The sequence below is a fragment of the Loxodonta africana genome, chromosome 2 (assembly GCF_030014295.1).
Source record: "Loxodonta africana isolate mLoxAfr1 chromosome 2, mLoxAfr1.hap2, whole genome shotgun sequence".
Classification (NCBI taxonomy): domain Eukaryota; kingdom Metazoa; phylum Chordata; class Mammalia; order Proboscidea; family Elephantidae; genus Loxodonta; species Loxodonta africana.
Genome location: NC_087343.1, coordinates 202766658 through 202780005, shown reverse-complemented (window position 1 = coordinate 202780005; position 13348 = coordinate 202766658). Strand labels below are relative to the sequence as shown.

The following is a 13348-nucleotide window of genomic DNA, read 5'->3' as shown; positions in this document are numbered from 1 at the left end:
TAGAAGATGAGCTAGATAACTGGGATCTTAAGCACTTATGCTCATGAAAAGACTTCACCAAAAGAGTAAAAAGAGAACCTACAGACTGGGAAAAAAGTTTTGGCTATGAAAAAGCTGACAAAGGTCTAATCTGTCATATCTACAGGAAAGCCCAACACCTCTCCAACAAAAAGACAAATAATCCAATTTAAAAGTGGGCAAAGGATATTAACAGACATTTCACCAAAGAAGACATTCAAGTGGCTAACAGACCCATGAGGAAATGCTCGGGATCACTAGCCATTAGAGAAATGCAAATCAAAGTCACAAGGAGATACAACATTACTAGCATGAATCTAAAACACAGGAAATATTTCTCCAGCTTCTAACCCCCTCTACCTTCTCATCTCCCCTCCAGGCAGGAGATGCCAACATAGTCTCAAGTGTCCATCTGATCCAAGAAGCTTGCTCCTCACCAGCATCCCTCTCCAGCACTTTGTCCAGTCCAACCCCTGTCTGAAGAGTTGGCTTTGGGAAGGGCTCCTGTCCTGGGCCAGCAGAAGGTCTGGGGGCCATGACCACCGGGGTCCTTCCAGTCTCAGTCAGACCATTAAGTCTGGTCTTTTTATAAGAATTTGGGGTCTGCATCCCACTGTTCTCCTGCTCCATCAGGGGTTGTCTGTTGCGTCCCCTGTCAGGGCAATCATCAGTTGTAGCTGGGCACCATCTAGCTCTTCTGGTCTCAGGCTGTTGTACTCCCTGGCTTATGTGGCCCTTTCTGTCTCTTGGGCTCGTAATTACCTTGTGTCCTTGATGTTCTTCGTTCTCCTTTGATCCAGGTGGGTTGAGACCAATTGTACATCTTAGATGCCTGCTTGCTAGCATCTAAGACCCCAGGTGCCACTCTCCAAAGGTGGATGCAGAATGTTTTCTTAATAGATTTTATTATGCCAATTGACTTAGATGTTCCCTGAAACCATGGTCCCCAAACCTCCACCCCTGCTGCACTGGCCTTCAAAGCATTCAGTTTATTCAGGAAAATTCTTTGCTTTTGTTTTAGTCCAGTTGTGCTGACCTCCCCTGTATTGTGTGTTGTCTTTCCCGTCACCTAATTAGTGAATACCCCATCCCATCCTCCCTCTCTCCCCCCTCTCGTAACCATCAAAAAATATTTTCTCCTCTGTTTAAACTATTTCTCGAGTTCTTGTAATAGTGGTCTTATACAATATTTATCCTTTTGCTACTGATTAATTTCACTCAGCATAATGCATTCCAGATTCCTCCATGTGATGAAATGTTTCACAGGTTCATCACTGTACTTTATAGACGAAAAGAGAGAGTGGAGGGAGGGAGCGGGCTGTCTCATTAGGGGGAGAGCAATTGGGAGTATGTAGCAAGGTGTATATAAGTTTTTGTGTGAGAGACTGACTTGATTTGTAAACTTTCACTTAAATCACAGTAAAAATTAAAAAAAAAACAGGAAATAACAAATGTTGGAGAGGCTGTGAGGAGATTGGAACTCTTTTACACTGCTGGTGGGAATGAAAATGGGTGCAACTGTTTTGGAAAATGATATGGTGCTTCCTTAAAATCTAGAAATAGAAATACCATATGATCCAGCAATCCCACTCCCAGGAATATAGCCTAGAGAAATAAAAGCCACCACACATATAGACATACGTATATCCATGTTCATTGCAGCATTGTTCACAATAGCAAAAGATGGAAAAAAACTTAGATGCCCATCAACAGATAAAGGGATAAACAAACTATGGTACATGCACACAATGGAGTACCATGCAAAAATAAAGAACCATAATGAATCAGTTGTCATTTTAAATATATCTGTAAACTTCTGCTAGGTATTGGTAATTGTCTTAGTTATCTAGTGCTGCTGTAACAGAAATATCACAAGTGGATCACTTTAACAAAGAGAAATTTATTCTCTCACAGACGAGGTGGCTAGAAGTCTGAATTCAGGGTGCCATCTCCAGGGGAAGGCCTGCTGTCTCTGTCAGCTCTGGGGGAAGGTCATTGTCATCAATCTTCCATTGGTCTAGGAGCTTCTCCATGCGGTGACTCCAGGCCCAAAGGATGTTCTCCCCTCCTGGTTCTTCATTCTTAGTGGCATGAGGCCTCCCTCCTCTCTGCTCCATTCTCTTTTTATATCTCAAAAGAGATTGACTCAAGATATAGCCTGATCTTGTACATTGAGTCCTGACTTATTAACGTAACTACCTCTAATCCTGCCTATCAGGGGACAGCCCCAGCTAGGAAAGACCCTCACTGTGCGCCCTGGCAGATAATTTGAAGAACTGACACATAGCCCTTTCCAGATTCATACATTTATCCAGGGAAACTTACTGACATGGGCAAGCAGCTGCTCTCTCCAGTGGCTGCAGGCTGGAGTGTTTTCCGCGCTGAGCCAAAGAGGCAGAGAAATTTAAAGGGGAACAAAACCAAAAGATGCATGCAGCAGTTTTTCTAAGACCCAAGAGTTAAGCATAATCAATTCAAGCGAGAGCGGCTTCTCCTCATGTGCTCAAGGCTAATGGGCGTTGTTATTCTGGGATCCAAGGTCGAGAGTTGTTGTTCTAAGACCCAGGCCAGTTCTCATTGGCTTGGAGCCAGTGGGGCCGCTTCCAGGACCATAGCCAAGGGCCTGCCTTGACCATAGTGTGGCCATGATGAAACCTTGTCTCCCTACAGTGCCTCATCAACATTATAGAGGTAGGATGCACAACACACAGGAAAATCACATCAGATGACAAAGTGGTAGACAGTCACTAAATACTGGGAGTTATGGCCTAGCCAATTCACCACACATTTTTAGGCGATACAGTTCAATCCAGAGCAGTAATGATGAATAGTACAAATTAATGCAAATTAGTGAGAAGTGTAATATAAACTTTTCACATATATTCTTATCTACACTGTTCTCCTATTTCCAGTGACTGATTTAACTCCTCAAGATTGTACCTCACTTCTTAAAAAAAAAAATAAACTCTTGCCATCAAGTTGATTATGACTTATAGTAATCCTGTGGGACAGAGGACTGCCCCATACGGTTTCCAAGGAGTGGCTGGTGAATTCGAACTTCCAACATTTTGGTTACCAGCTGAGCTCTTAACCACTGTGCCATCAGGGCTTCTTAATAGGTAGTCTCAAACTGACAATGAGGTTAAATGAAACAAAATATGTAGGCTCCAGGAGCTTCTTTTTGGTTACGGGGCAGTCAAGATTCGCTGTATCTAACCCTGCTCACTGTGCCAACTGTGCAAACCAATTCAGAGAGGCTAAGATCACCCACTTTTGACACCAAATTGTGTGGTGGATAACAAAGCCCACTCCACATGCCAGCTACATCCTGTAGAAATCTCAGCCTTCCTTTCCTCATCAGTCCAGACCCCAGCTGCTCCATGAAGCCCTTCTCACTCTCATCCCCATTCACCCGGGGCTACATCAGTAGCTACTGGCCCCTTTTCTTTTTCTTAGCTCCAATAATCCATTGAAACAACTCACAGATTCCAGGAAAACAGCTATCTTTAATCTAGCAGAAGAAAGGGCACAGACACATAAGGAGGAGTCCTGGCACAGAGTTTCCATGTCTCCAGGGGACAGACGTTTGCTCTCTCCAACCAGGAAACTCCATTGGGCCTCCATCTTCCAAGGCCTTTGTTGGCCTCACTACATGGCCATAATATATTACATTATGCCTCTTGAGGTTTAATCAGCATAGGGCCCACGGGTGTTCCTTTTTGGTCTGGTCAGCTCCCACTCATTAATCTCAGATGTGTACCTGCTCTCAGGAACCAGAACCAAAGGCCAAATTGTTTACTGCAGGGGATTCCACACCTCAAGTTACTTATTAAATTTTTGCATTGTGTTTATCTGAAGTCCGTTAGCAACTCCTTTCCTATCTAGGACTCAAAGTGAGTTCCAGTCTTGCTGTTTATATATCAGCAGTTGTAATTATAAGGTTTCATTTGGAACATTGGAGAAATGTGAAATCTTCTCCCTTGATCTCAGTGATCAAAATTCTCTTTATTCTGCTTGTGTGGGAGTGAATTCATAGCTCATTGAAACACAGTAGCTCTAGATATATATGGTTGGCAGTTTTTCCACGATCTTAGCTCTATACCCTGGCTGACAGCCTATTGCCTGAATTTCCAACCATGAAACTTGCATATGGAAGACTAGGTCAGATTTTACAGAAACTCCTGGGCCTTCATCTCCACTTGATTCATTGAACATACTTGTCTCCAAAGTCCATAGAGTAGGCAAGCCCAGTGCACTCTCTGCTCCCACCCCTCACTCCATCCTTATCATTGGAACTATGAGAACTGAGGATTTGAGGGAAAAGTGCCCTGCAGCACTATCCTCAGATTCTCCTTCAGACTACAACGTCAGTGACCAACAAAGAAAATATCAGTTTTCCTAACGCCCTGATTTTCAGCATTGTCCCAAGCCATCCTGCCCAGACACAATTTGTACAGACCACCATGTGGGCTTATAACTTATTTTCTTCTGTTTTTTGAATATTAAACACTTTAATGCAAGAGAAACAACAATAATAAAAGTCATTAACATCTTTTGGTATCAATGAGATTTTCTATTACAAAGCAAATAAGTGTTTGAATTTGAAAAAGCTGAAAATACAGGAAAACTCAGAAAAAAATAACATTGTCCAAAATTATAACTAAAGCAAATATTGCTTTCTTGTACATATATAATATGTACAGTATATATATATATACATACATATGTGCAGTGTTCTTTTATGCATATATAAACCTATCTATAATACATAAACTCTGTGTTATCATTTATTGGCATTAATAACTTGAAGTTTTTCGGTAAATATATCTTGAGAGTATTTTTTCTCATCAATATTCTGTCATAAGATAAATTTTAATGGCTACTTTATGTTCTACTTTATAGACAAAACCATTTTCTGTTTTATCCAAAGTCCCAATTACAAGCACTTAATTTGTTTACAAATAAAACTGTAATAAACATCTTAGTTCATTCATATTTTTCTACATTTTTTAATGTTTCATTTAAAAAAGAATTGCAATATATAGGAATTTCTAAATCACACATTTGTGCTTTTAAGAGTTTTGATACAAAACATGTTATCCTCAAAAAGCTGCATCCACTTGTATTTCAACCAGCAGAAGGGATACCATAGAATTTAGTACTCTGAATTTGTCTCAGTGAAGGAAGTAGCTTGTAACAAAAAAAAAAAAAAAAAAAAAAAAACACTGTATGGCTTTATGATACTCATTTAAGTATCAAAAACTGGGTAGGAGGTGATTCCAGGGTTTCTCACCAAGGATACAGAATCTTTCCATCTGTCTGTGCCGTCATGGTTAGCTGACACAATGGTTGGCTCCTCTAAGAGACAATATCAAGTATCACTTCCAGACACACTCTCCAAAAAAGAAAGAAGACATATCTTTTCTGCAGTGAAGAAGACTTTCCCTAAGAGTGTCAGTGGACTTACCCTCACAGATGGTAGGAAACTCACCTACCTGCAAATATCTGCAAAGTTAATAAGACAAGCATCATTGTTGTCACTACAAACCACAAGAATGCAAATACAGGCAGTCCCCAGATTAGAAGCATCCAACTTAACATACAACATGTAGTTAAGAACCACCGTTGTAAAGTTGGAAACCCTGGTGATATAGTGGTTAAGTGCTACAGCTGCTAACCAAAAGGTCAGCAGTTTGAATCCACCAGGCGCTCCTTGGAAACTCTATGGGGCAGTTGTATTCTGCCCTATAGGGTCGCTCTGAGTTGGAATCAACTCAACGGCAATGGGTTGGGTTGTTACCATAAAGCCTATTATACCAAAAATTCTAGGTACAGACAATGCTTCATAATATCAAATGGGTGCTACTTTATTATTATTATTACTGTATTATTATATTAAAGATGTTTTAGTGTATCTGAAAGTGTTTCTTTCATGTTTTTTATGCATAGAAATGTACACTGCATACTATATACTAAGGCAAACATTTGATTAACTGACATTAGATACAAACTGTACCTAACTGATTTACTTACAAATTTGACTTAAAGACAGATTTAAGAACAGAACTCATTTGTAATCTGGGATCTACCTATATCATGGAAAAGAAGTTTTCACATTCAAAATAGGCTTTGATTCATCGTGGAATCTCACAAAGTCATCATTCAACAATTTCTTTAGATTCCAACGCTCTTTTAAGAACTATGACTCAGACACACTATTGGTGGAACTGAAATTTGCTAACCTCTCTGTGCCCATGTTCTTCTCAGTTGACACCTACCGCATCAAAAACCAAAAATCTTAGTACAAGAATTGCTGAAACACCAAAAAGTATGAGGAACTAACATTAAAATACAGATATCATAATCAGTGGGATCACAGAATATCTAAACAAATGTACATATATACAATTAAATAAACACCAAACAAAAAAGAAAGAAAAAAGTAATGTAGGAAGAGTGTAGAGGAAATGGGGATGGAGGTGGAATTGTTCATACTACACAGATGTGTGGCAGAGCCCCTGAAATAAACTTTGAACAAACTCTTTGAAAGGCTCCTCCTAACCATACAAATCCTTTCTTAAATGAAATAAACTGTTTGGGTTTTCTTTTCTGAAGCCATATTCTAGACTGATATGACGTGTTTACACTATTGACAACTTTAGTATACACAGTAATGCTGGTATAGCTGGCCATTTATTGACCCAATATGTCTATTACCTGGAACTTTGAATTTACCAACAAAGTGACACTTTATGCTCATATTGACTGTAACATACAGGGAAGAGCAGAGGTCCAAGATCGTTGGCCAAATGACTCTCCAGAGTCAGGAAGTATCAGAGAGGCAATCTTTGATGTTAACAAGATTTACAAGACTGCAGGACTTCCAGAATTGAGTTAAGACCATAATTTCTCTATAGGAACTATCATTATAAATTATTCACATCTGCTTTCTTGCACTGATCCCGTTCCCCACAACTGGAAAGCAACATCCTCAACTCTAACTAGAATCAATATTTGTCCATGAGGCCACTAATTTTATTGGATTTATGTCCCTACCTATTAAAAAAAAAAAAAAAGCACAAACCCATTGCCACTGAGTCGATTCCAACTCATAGTGACCCTATAGGACAGAGTAGAACTGCCCCATAGGGTTTCCAAGGAGCGCCTGGTGGATTCAAACTTCCGACATTTTGGTTAGCAGCCAAACTCTTAACCACTATGCCACCAGGATTTCCCCTTACGTATTAGGTAATGATAATATACATGTTAGCTTAAGAACTGATTCCTGCAGGCTCAGACTGAACTGTAAAATTAGTATATTAGCTGTTTATTCACTAAGCACCTAAGAGACAGATTTTATACCTAAAGAACAGTGGAAAAGGGTGACATTTACAGTGAAACCTACAGCCAAAACAAAGACAAAACCCATTGCCATAGAGTCAATTCCGACTCGTAGCAACCCTATAGGACAGCATAGAAGTGCCCCATAGGGTTTCCAAGGAGCAGATGGTGAATTCGAACTCCCGACCTTTTGGTTAGCAGTATTAATGCCTGCATGACCAGGGCTCTGAAACCTCTGGTGAATCCTAGTTACAATGTTTCAGTATGCTCTCTTCCGTTATCTCCATGAATTTTAAATTTATCCCATGTCCTGGGCATTTTCTTCCTAAATAATGGTGAAAGCCACAAAGGAAGTTCCTTGTCTTTTCTGTTTAGTACACAATCTCTTGTATAGGGTCTTTGTTGCCCCCCTGAACTTGGGAGTGGCATCAGGCAAGCACATACCCTACAGGAATTTAAATATGTAAACTCATAAGAATTCCCTATACATAGTAAAATTGAATTTTGCATATATTTTTTATTACATACCATCTGTAAATATATATACTATGAATTTATATTTCATGCAATTTTTAAGTGTTTACATTTTTAAAATAAGTGTATTATTTGGGGGTGGTTTAAGGAATTTGAAAAATTATTTTAAATATTTACCTACAATTGTCTTTAAACCCTAATGCTTGTGTGAGAAGTGACTTCAGTCTGTGAGTTGGACTCCCAGCTTCAAATACTGTTCAGTTCTGAGAAATAAACTTAATCTTTCTCAACTATCATTTTACACAGGGTTGAGACTGTGGGAAAGTTGAGTCAACATGACACTAAAAACTGAATTGCAATCAACCTAATAAATTCAGTAAACAAACGGGCTAAATACTATCCATGAGACTGAATTTATTGATGCATTGACTCAGTGTCTGTTTTGTTAGTTGCTGTCGAGTCAGTTCTGATTCATGGAGACCCCGTGTGTACCTAGTAGAACAGCTCCACAGGGTTTTCAAGGTTATGAATTTTCAGAAGCAGATCTCCAGGCCTACCTTCCGAGGCACTTGTGCGTAGGTTCCAAATGCCAACCTTTTAGCCAATAGTCGAGTGCTTAACTGTTCGTGCCACCCAGGGACTCCTCAGTGACTGTAGAGACTCAAAACACATTTAGTTCTTCTTCCCTTGGCAATGATAATGCATCCTTTAAACAATTCCCCACAGCTGTGTTTCCCTCATGGACTTGCCCCAATTCTGCCTCCTCAGCTCTATGCCCACCTCACAACCTCTGGGTGAGTTCCCTGTTGCTCTAAGCTCTCACACCAGCCTCTCCTTTTCAGCTCAGCATTTTTACTAAGGCTTCAGTAATATTACTTGGCAGAACTTTCCCAAACAGCCAATTCTCATTTGTCCTGTGCATAGCTCCTTTAGAGCAGGGATCATATTAGGTTTGCCCTTATATTTCCAGTCTGTTTGCGTATCTGAATTATGACGTGTTCAATAAAATTACTGTCTTATTTATATCTGTAGCACCAGCCCTTAACACACTTTAAACACTCATCCTTGATTAAATGAAAGAATGAATGAACATAAGAACTTTAATATTGTTCTTTATAGTAGTGACACACTTGCACACCTTTTCCTGCTTCAGTGAATGCTCTTTACCCCAACCGCCACACATATGTGCAAGTCCTAAAGACCTATTTAAACATGAAGTAAAGTATTTCATGCTGCAGGGAATCTTCCTTGATGGGGCAGTTCTGGTGGTGTAGTGGTTAAGTGCTACAGCTGCTAACCAAAAGGTCAGCAGTTCAAATCCACTAGGGGCTCCTCGGAAACCCTATGGAACAGCTCTACTCTGTCCTACAGGGTTCTTATCAGTCTGAACTGACTCAATGGCAACGGGATTGGTTTTTTTGGTTCAGGAGCAGTTCTACTCTGTTACATGTTGCTATGAGTCAAAATAGACTCAATGGCACCTAACAACGGTCCAAGACGTGGTATTGTATTATCTCTATTTTACCCAGTATTCTTTTGTGAAGCATCAGTTCAAATCTTGCTTTATTTAGATTGATGTCCATGATATCCATCTTCATATATAAGCCACTTTAGAGAATTTTTCATATCTTTCATGTCTTCTTTCCCTCAGAAAATCCAGAATGACTTAGAAGACTATGGCTCCAATAATCTCACAAGGAAGTGAACAAATATTGCAAAATATCCAGATTACAGATTTTGATGGGAGCAAAAGTGTGAATGAATGTCTGTATTACACAATTTATTCTGAGACTACAATCACCAGTATTGATGACAATAATTCTACATTTAGCTTGTAGTTGGTGCTGCCTTCATTTATTTTCCAATCAGTTTGGGCTGAAATTTTAAAAGAAAACTATCCTTCCTACCACAAATCCACCATCCAAATTATTTCTATGACCCAGATTCCAGGAATCATAATTTCTTAAACTAAATCCTTCCAGATCACTTTTCTCATTGCCCTCTTTACATCTTTGTTCCTCAGGGAATAGATTAGTGGATTCATGGTGGGGGCAACAATGGTATAAACAAGAGCCAGGATCTTTCCCTGATTCTGAGAGTAGTTATTCTTAGGCTGAAGATACATGAACATGATGGTTCCATAGAACAGCAAGACCACCATTAAATGGGAGGCACATGTTCCAAAGGCCTTCTGTCGTCCTTCAGCAGAGGGAATCCTCACCACAGTCCCAGCAATGCAGGCATAGGAGGTGAGGATAATGTAGACTGGAACAACAATAATAAGCAGGCGTGCAACTAACATTTTTGATTCAGTTGAACCAGTGTCCACACAAGACAGCTTGACAATGACCAAGACCTCACAAAAGAAATGGTCCACATGGTGGTGGCCACACAGAGGCAAAATGATGGCTAGTGATGACTGAAAAAGAGAGTTGGCAAACCCAGATAGCCAGGAAGTGGCTGCCAGAAGGTGGCAAATCTGTTGGTGCATGATTGTAGCATAGCGCAAGGGCCAGATGACAGCAACATAGCGGTCAACAGCCATGACAGCAAGAAGCACACATTCTATGGAGCCAAGAGCCAAGGCCACTGAATATTGAACTATGCAACCTACATAGCTGATCGTCTTATGACCACTCCAGATGTTCACCAGCATCTGAGGAACAATGCAGGTGGTGAAAGAGATGTCCAAAAATGATAGGTTTCGGAGGAAGAAATACATGGGGGTGTGGAGTTGGCTGTCCAGGATGGAGACCAAGATGATAGCCATGTTGCCCGCCAGTGTCATCGTGTAGAAACCAGTGACAAACAGAGAAATGATGAACTCAGCCTTTGGATATTCTGAGAAGCCTACTAAAATGAAGTCTTCCCATGAGCTGTCATTTATTTCCATCGTCTGTTTATTTCATGTCACTTGAAATAGAATCAAGTGTTATCTATATATTACCAAAAAAAAAAAAAAAAGTTGGTCAATTTTTATATAAAGTCACTATCATTTCACAGGCTTTTCAAACAAATCCAAAAAATAGAACTCAAATTTTCTGGTTTATAAAATTAATTAAATATAAATCTTATATCACAAATAATGTAAAAATGAAATGGAAGTAATTTAAAAATACTTTTATAAATACAAAATATATATACACTTTAGAAATATATTATAAAATATATTCTATTTCTGGTGCTTCTGCTGGTTGTATTATCTAATTAATTAGCTAGGCACCATATCCATATCATTTCTACTTCACTAGTATCTCCTTCTTAATATTATACTCTTGTTTCACGGAGTAATTATGAGGGGAACAACCAAGTGTTTAAAAAGAAAAAGAAGCAAGAGCTCAGCTATGGATTGATGTGATATATTAATTTCTCCTGACTGGGAATAAAATGATACAACAAGGGCTGTGATAGTAAAGAAAAGAGTGAGGGTGGGACCAAATTGATTCAGCTAAAACTTAAAAGGATTTTATCATAGTTACAATTGGTTCCCTTAGCACTAATAAGGTAAACAGTAGTTTCACTCCTGTGATCATTAATGTTACATGTCAACTTGCCGAGCAAATGAAGTGTGGCAATGGGCCCATGTTCATAGTAATTCACTGGTCTTACCATGTTGCCCATCATCCTGAAGCAGCTGACTTGGTACAACGATTGAAATGGCCTTTTAAAGACAGAATTACAGTGCCAACTATATGCCAATACCTTGCAGGGCTGGGGCAGTGTTCTCCATGAGGGTGTATATACTCTAAACCAGAATCCAATATATGGTGTTCTTTCTCCCAGAATCAGAATTCATAGGTCCAGGAATCACAGGGTAGAAATGGGAGTAGCAACACTCATTATTTCCCCTAGTGGTCCACTTGCAAAATTTTTTATTCCTGTTCCCACAACCTTATGTTCTGCAGTTGAGAGGTCTTAGTTCCAAAAAGGGGAATGTTTCCACCAGGAGACACAACACTGGTTCTATTGAACTGGAAGTTAAGAAAGCCACCCAGGTACTTTGGGCTTCTTATACCTCTGGATCAACAGGCAAAGAAAGGAGTTAACATACTTACTGGTGTGACTGGTCCTGATTATCAGACGGGAATCAGACTGATATTACATAATGGAGGTAAAGAAGAGTACATATGGAATGCAGGAGATCCCTGAGGGCGTCTCTTAGTACTACCACATCCTGTGATTAAAGTCAGTGAAAACTACAGCAACCCAATTCCATCATGACTACTAATGGCCCAGACCTGTCAGGAGTGAAGACTTGGGTCACCCACCAGGCAAAAAACTACGACCAGCTGAGCTGCTTGCTGAGGGCAAAGGGAATACGGAATGGGTGATAGAAGAAGGTGTTTCTAAATACTAGCTACAACCATGTGAGCAGTTGCAGAAATGAGGACTGTAATTTCTATGATTTTGTTTTGTTACGTGTGTATATAGATATGTATGCATACTAAATATCTTTATTTTCTTCCCTCCTTTATGCCATTACTCATTATAAAATATAAGATGTAAGCAGGGCTAGTGTGTTCCTGGTTATACACACATTGTTGTATCATGTTAGGCACAAGTATGACTGTATAATTCTCTTTATTTAGAGATTACATATGGTTTAAGGAAAAAAAAATGGTTTAAGGAGATGTGTATAGGTGTCAAGGTGACAAGGGGTGAACTATAATGGTTAATATTATGTGTCTACTTTGCTAGGCTATGATTCTCAGTGGTTTGGGGGACGTTATGTAATAATCTTCCATTTTGTGATCTGATATGAGCAGTCAATCAGTTGAAAGAGGAGTTAACTTGGGGGCTTACCATGCATCCATGATATAAATGGATATTCTGGCAAAGCTCTCTCTCTCAACCCTTTATTCGTCTTGTCACACTCTGACCTTCAGTTCTTAGGATGTAAGAAGCCTTCAGCCTGAGGCCCGACTTGCAGATTTTGGATTAACCAGCTCCTGCAACCCCATGAGCCAGCAGCCAGGTTATAAGTGGAGTCACATATATATCGTCAACTGATTTTTTACAAGTGTGCTAGCTAAGTTCATTCAATGGGGAAAGAGAATCTCTGTAATAAATGTTGTCGGAAAATTGGATTTCTGCCTGCAGAAAAATGAAGAAGGATTCATGTCTCACACCATTTACAAAAAAAAAAAAAAAATAGTTTAAGGACCTAAATGTGAAAAGCAAAACCATAAAATTCTTGGAAGAAAACTCAGAGGCAATTCTGTCAGGCTTAGCTTTTACCAATGGATTATCTAATATAATAACAATACTACAAACAGAAAAAGACAAAACAGGTAAATGTGACCTCACAAAAATTAAAAACTTTTTTTCACCAAAATACTTTACTAAAAAAAAGTAAAAAGACAAGCTACTGACTCAGAAAAATCTTTAGAAACTATATATCTGATAAGAATCTAATAACCAAAATGTACATAAAACTTAGAACAACTTGACCACAAAAAGACAAACAACCCAATCATAAAATGAGCAAAGGATTTGAATAGACATTTCACCAAAG

The 13348-nt window shown here is 39.2% G+C and overlaps 1 pseudogene; it reads right to left on the bottom strand.

Moving 5' to 3' along the window:
* Window positions 1-9796: 9796 nt before the first annotated feature.
* LOC100653897 (putative olfactory receptor 2W6) lies at window positions 9797-10726 on the bottom strand (annotated as a pseudogene).
* Between the last annotated feature and the right edge of the window lie 2622 nt (window positions 10727-13348).